This window comes from Elephantulus edwardii, unplaced genomic scaffold (assembly GCF_000299155.1).
Source record: "Elephantulus edwardii isolate Elephantulus edwardi_28Jun2011 unplaced genomic scaffold, EleEdw1.0 scaffold00242, whole genome shotgun sequence".
Taxonomy (NCBI): Eukaryota; Metazoa; Chordata; class Mammalia; order Macroscelidea; family Macroscelididae; genus Elephantulus; species Elephantulus edwardii.
The window spans coordinates 2414998-2422066 of record NW_006399992.1 but is presented as its reverse complement, the minus strand read 5'-3'; positions in this window follow the sequence as shown (position 1 = coordinate 2422066).

The window sequence follows — 7069 nt, the reverse complement described above, 5'->3', positions numbered from 1 at the left end:
ACCACTTTGGCTGAAGGTGCTCCGCTCCCCACTTGGTCAGCCCTCCACTAAGCTTAGCACTCAGGATTCTATGAGGGAACATCTGAGCGTGAATTCAGTTCCTGACTGTGCTCTACTAATCTTAAGCCCCCAAATCACTTCCTAAGTAGCCAGAATAGGATCCCCCATCTGAGTATCTTTGTCTGTATTCTCATTTCTGGCCTATTACAATGAATGATAAAGGAGTAAGACAGTGTATATCCAGATCTACCTTCTTGCAACTTGAACATTAGTGAAGTTAGAAAACATTTTGGGAATGTGTGTTGAGAGGAGAGGAATGAGAAATGGAAGAAAGAAATGAACTCCAGGAGAAAATTGCCTTGGGCGCCCTGTCAAGCCTTGGCTAATTAGGGAGTGGTTTGCAGAGTGCTCTCCAGTTTATTAATTTCCTTTAAAAATGGGCTTGATCTCATTTGATTCTATGAAAGTGGGCTAGTCTAGCATTTTCATTTTCCATGCCATAGGCTGGACAAGCTCAAACAGCTGGTTTGGACTGGAAGCTGGGCACTGTGGCATTGTCTCAGTGTTCAACAGATTCTCCTTCTTCCATCTTAGCTGCTGTTGGGTTTTAAACTGTTCAAAAATAGATTACCTCGTCCTAAAAAAAAAGTATTTTCCCATGCCCTGTAAGGACTTCCTACCTCCCTCTCCCCAGAAGAGCTCCAAGTCCAAGGGTGGCATTAGAGGTCCCTGAACTTTATACACAACCTTAGGTGTAGCTGGGAAAAACAAACCTTCAAAGAAAGCCACAGTACCTGGCTGCTGTTAGCAGACTATCAGTGGCCCGTCAGTTCTGGGGAGCTTGTCTCCTGCTTCTTCACATTAAAGTCAGGACCTATACACGCCCCCCACCCACTGTGGACAGCACTGAGGAAAGCATTGTTTCTACAGAGTAATATTTTCTGATTAACCTCTTATGCTCTTGCTAGAAGCAACTACTACTCTAGATCCACCAGTCTTCCAGATTTACTTTTTTCTTTTATGCCCTGAATGCTATAGCCCATAGCATCAGTTCATCTTCCAAATTTGCCTTAGTTGCTTGTTGCTGCCTACAATTAAAAAATTGGATGTTGGATGGGGATGGGGATGTACCAAGAAGAAAGTTGAGTGTTGGGTTTCTGCTGATTTTTGTTCTTTTCTTTCTGCAAAAGACACCTCAGTAGGTGCTCAAGTATTCAAAAGACCCCAAACTACTACTTAGAAACCAAACGCAAACCCTCTTCTTTCCCTCACAAGATCCTTCTGTCCTTCTTTACTTGCCCAACTGTGTTGGGGGGGATGGGTGTGCTGGCTAAGAGGTGAGGAGAATAACTGAGGTTTTTGAGAAGCAAGAAACAAGAGGCAAAAGCCCTTTTCTCCTTGGAGATCTGAAGTTAGTTACGGAGGCTCAGAGGATGGCTGTCCCTGGGAACTGAGCTCTTTTTCATTTTCCCACCTTCAGCTGGTGTCTGAAGGGCACTCCACGGCTAGATTCCGTTTGGATTGTTCCTTTGATTAAGTTGGGGGCTGGCAAAACAGGAACTTTCAATATCAATCTTGGCTTGCTACAGAAACACAAGAAAACAAACTTGTTTCAGAGAGACATTTAAAGAAGTCACAAAGGCCTCTGAGATTTGCCCACCACAAGATCAGCTCAGGGACCCTAGCAAACCTATCACAAATCTGTAGTGAATTTGAAGAAGGAAGTTAGCACTCAGGCTAGAAAGCAGCCAGCTGTTCTAGTCCGACCCAGCGAGTCTTACTGAATTGCAAAGTAATGATTGCTGCTGGCTCCATTCCTCCAGCTGATACAGCTACCACCCTGTATCAGTTTATTTTTGCTCCACCCCCTAAAAGGAAAGCCAACATCATGGTAAATTAGACAGGAGATTTCCTCTCTTGCAAATAAATCAGCTTACCCTCAAACCAAAGCTTCCCTCCTCCTCCTCCTCCCTCCCTGCCATCTGACTCCTTGCCTAAGCATCCTTTGCCTGGAAGTTTGCTGAATCCCACCCTCCTTCTTTAAACAAATGGCTTGTGAGTAGCTTGTTGTTATATTTTTAACTTTCTAAAAATATTTGGAAAAGCTCTCCCCAGGGCAGGGAAACTTTAGTTCCTGTTAAGCCACGTGGTTACAAAAAAAAAAAAAAAATACTGGATGGGAGATGCTTAGTTTTTGAAAAAGCCAGACACAGCTTGAAGTCAGCATGCTTGAGAATAGGGCATTCAGAACTTGGGCTGATGGCTCCTCCTCAGCTCCAAGCCACTGATGAAGGAAAGCTGGCTTTTCTCTTGCCCTAGCTGTGAGTCAGTGAGAGAGAACGAAGATATAAAAGTGGGTGAGAAGAGAGCTGATCACTTTTACTGGATGACCCCAGGATGAGTCCCTAGGCTTGAACTTTCTTCTAGATCTTAGTTCCCTCTCACTTCATCCACCATCTTTAGCCTTCCTTGGTACAATTCTTTCTTTCCTACCTCTGGCAGGCTACATAAACTCAGCTGGGTAGGAGTGTGGATGTGAGGTTGAGAGGTGCTTTCAGAGAAAGGAACAATCACTAGTCCTTTGCACGAAAAGTCTAGTTGTTGAGGTGATGAGATAACCCAGAACGGGCTGTTTCCTCTCTCTTACCGCGCAGATTTTTTGAAGGCCTATGAGGATGCGAGTGTCTCTCGGTGGGCAACCTTGCATTCTCAATTTCTCCTCTTTGACGTTTCTTTCCCCCCCTCCAGGGTCTTCTGTGCCATTTTACAGTTTTGGAAACCTAAATGGAGGGTGTACTATGAGTTGATTCCGACTCGACGGCAATGTATTAATGAGTTGGGTCCCCTTATCTCTCTGCTAGCACCACAGACAGCTCCCTGGGCGCACGGTGGTGCAGTGCTAGGTGCTGGTGCTTGGCGGGCTCCAAGCGAGTCTTAGGCGACTGCAGGAGGCGCGCTGCGGAAAGACTGATAGGCGGCTCCCGAAGGGGAAGTCTGAGAGGTAATTACAAAACGCACTCCCCCAGCAGCGTTTCCAGATTAGCTCGCGGTCCAAACAGGGTTACATTCCAAAGAACCAAGTCTTTACGGAAGCAGACTGCCACAGTCACATCTTCCTTCCTCAGAGCTAGTTGCTTGTTGGATTCCAACTGCGGGCTTTTCGGTTAGCAGCCGACCACTTTACCACAGCGTCACTACGATTGTCAAATCAATAAGAGTGTTTAAAAGACTAGAAGATCTCAGAGCAAGTAGTGCTCAGTGACAGATCAACTCTAAAGCGTCCCTATTTAAAGTGCGCTTAATGGAAGCCAGCTGGGAGGCGCAGGGTCTTAGGTCTGCTGCTTCGATGTCTGGTCGTGAAGAGGTCGCCAGAGGAACCACTCTAAACGGCACGTTTTACTTCCCGGGCGAGCTTGGTGAGCAGTTGCCTCTGCTGAGGGGGGCCGGGAGAGAAGCCTCTGGAGGAGGCTGACTCTGCAGGTCGCGCTGCGCCAAGATCCGGATCTCCCTGGCTGCTCCCACCTCGTGGCCCTTCGCCCAGCGTTTGCGATTCCTCCAGTTCCTGCAATACTTCAAGACAGGCGAGCGCTCAAAGAGAAGGACTCAAAGAGTGTGGGACTGGATTTGATTGATCAGAAAGGGGCCGGGTCACTTTGTGGACGTTAAATAGGCACTCCCATTTCCGGTCACTTGATTCCTGGGTGAGGAGGTCTCAGTAGGACTGTCTTCCTGCCCAGTCCTAACGATTCCAGGTCACATTGTAGCCAGGTTTTGCCTTGCTTCTAAGTACCCTTTCCCCCTTATCTGCAGCTTGGTGAGCAGGAAGCCCCCACGGTGTACACCCCAGATGGGATTCCAAGATCCAAATCCTTCCACCACCACTCCCGCCCCCTAATACTACAACCATGAGTACTGCAACACTTGGCTACAGACAGGGTTTGAGGCAGAATGGGGCACCAGGAGAGGGACCCTATAGATTTGGGACAGGATTTCAAACATTTAACACTGAAAGTGGGCTGGACATAGGAAGGTGAGCCCTTCTGATATATTTCATGTATAGATTAATAAACTTTTACCAAACAGGAGATCTTATCTGCATCTTGGCTTTTGGTCCTCCCAAACCTCTCATAAAAAGGAGTGGGGGGTGGAGCGCTATGACTGCAATAGTGACCTCCTTCAGTTCTGCTTTGTTGATATTCTGGCTCTCCTTTTTCTCTTTATAGTAGCTGTTGTGTACCATCTAGTCAGAACCTGATCCATAGCTACCCCTCCAGTGGTTTGAAGAGGCAGTAAATTACACAGGATGAGATAACCCACCTTTCTCGCTTTAGAGTGGCCAGTGGATTTGAACCCTGTACCTTTGAGTTGGCAGCGCAACTTCTTCACACTAAACAACCAAAGCTCCTTCGTTATCGTTGTAGGGATGGAAAGGATGCATTGAAATGAGGAGCCGACAGTAGAGATTTTCCCCAACTCTCTCAATTTCCTGCTTCATGGACATACTTTTTTTGAGCACCTAATTTGTAGGTTCAGGCATCACTTTTAGAGGAGACAGTGTTTCTCAAAAAACTTTGGGTGCTGAAGGAAAAGTAGCTTACAGAGCACCATTGAGGTGTAATGAGAAAGAAATTTTTCTATACCGTGGGATGCATTTATTTTGCCTTGTTGTTAAGCATCATGGAGTTGGGATCCACTCAGCTGAATTTCCAGTGAGTTTTCAGAGGCTGTAAATCACAGCTGAGGAGACTGCCTATCGTTTTTTGGCAGAGCAGCTGGTGGATTCAAACTGCCAGTCAAAGTCCTTACTCACTAGGCCTCCAGAGTTCCTTCATGCTTTATTAAGAGAGAAATTAGGAATCAGTGGTGTGTTGTTTCCCCACTCAAATGCTACAAAGTTTTATTTTCTGTGGCAGGAGGTTAGTGTGCATCCCCAAACCAATTGGCTGATAGAACTTTAGGAAACAGATGTGAATATGGATGTTGCTCACTTCTTACCATCGGGCTACTTAGCAACTTTCTAAGTGTGGAACTCGTTCCCAACTTGCAGAGACCACAGTAGATGGTCTTTTTCACTAACCAGGTTTCCTGTTTAGTGAATTGCTGTGAAATTATTTTATAACGATCTAATGTCAAACTTTTGATTCTTAATAGTGCTTATTTGAGAAAATTGGCATGTCATAATCTCTGAAAACTGTAAATAATGCCTGGCACCTGGTTAAACAATGAAAGTGCTAGTTTACTCAACATTCTCTAGCACCAAATAAATCTCCCCAGGCTGGACATTTGCAGGACTATGGACAAGGAGGTTCCAGTCTAGATATGAAGAGAGTTTCTTCCTGGAAGTAGAGTGTATTAGAAGTGTCCACTCCAACTCTCACAGAGTCAGACCAAACTCACAATAACTCTCCATCAATTTACAAGTCTGTATATCTTGATAAAGCTTTATAGGAAAAGCCTACTCCTACTCATCTTTCTCCAGCAAAGTTTTTGGTGCATTTGAACTTATCACTGTCTGGCTAGCAGTCAGACACTTTACCCACGGTTCCACGAGGGCTTCATAGGAATTCTTGTTGTTATTGTTAGGTGCCATCAAACTGACTAAGACATAAGGACACTTTGAACAACAGATCAGAATCTTGCTGTATCCTGTGCCAATCTTTGTGCCATGCTTGAGCTCATTGTTACAGTCACGATGTCAATCCATCTTATTAAAGGTCATCCTCTATTTTGCTTTCAGCTTTTTCCAGTATGACGCCTTTCCCCATTCATAGACTATAATCTTTCATCTCCTGAAGCAAGTACCTTAAGTTTGTGAGCAAGGTTGTGTCATCTGCATAACACAGGTTTATTGATGAGTTGTGATGACATGGATTTATTGTTCAAAATGGCTTTTCTAGCCATAGGCTTTGACTTTCACTTCATGGCTGTGGGGGACCTTGGGATAGGGTGTGTATAAATGAATCATTATGGGATGGGTTACTTTTTCTCATTCCACCAAGTTTAAATTGAGTATGTTTAGCAGCAGACAAAGAGAATCTCACTCAGAAGAGGCAGAGAATGCAGCATGCATTTTGTGGTGCCAGATATTACTGTTCCAGTTAGATTGGGGTATACAGGAGAGCAGCAGCAACCTCAGTGGAAAACCAGAGACCAACATGATAAAGGGTGGACTTGGGATTGATTGCTGCCCCACAATGCCAGAGTCATGGACTTTCACCAAAGCTTGCTGGAGGATTGAGAGAAAAGGCCATAATTGGCAGGACAAAAAACTTTATAAAACTAAGGAGTGAGGCTCAAATCAAAGGGCCTATGAGCACACTTGAGAAGCTGTCCTGACAAAGGAATTGTATCTGGTTGCCAACCCAAATTATAACCTGTCAATGTCCCTAGTAAACCTCATAATTTTGAATATGATTCTGTGAGATATGGTTCAGTGGCCATTGCAATGGATTTTGGGCTCAGTGTTGGAACAATATGATTGGTGTTGGGATTAGGACAAATAGGTGACCATATCTGACCTTTTGGGAATTGGTTTTGTATTGGGAAAGTTGCTGCTGGGACTGCTGTTTTATGAGGTTAAAAGAGGCCAGATGGAATTCCAAAATCTCTGTAGATGTTCATTAAAATGAAAAATAAAAAACCTAAATTAAAAAAAAGAATATGAAGATACTAAGTTGAAATTAAAAAAATAGAATATCATATATACATATTTTGCCCTGCATTGATTCTTGATCATTTGAATAAATTTCTGTTACTAGATGTAAAAAAAAAAAAAAGGAGGCCAGATGGGAGCATTCTCACACAATACCCACTCTTTATACTTGAGTAGTCCTCCAAACCTGATATCAGATTCGTCTTCATATAGTTCAGCTTCTTGATAATTTGCTCAGCATACAGACTGAAGAGGTATGGAAAAAGGATACAACCCTGACACACACCTTTCCTGATTTCAAACTATGCAGTGATACATTGTTCTGTTCCAAAAACTGTTTCTTGGTTTATGTAGAGGTTTCACATTAACACAAGGAACCTTAGATTGCTGTTCTTCTCAATGTTATCCATAATTTGC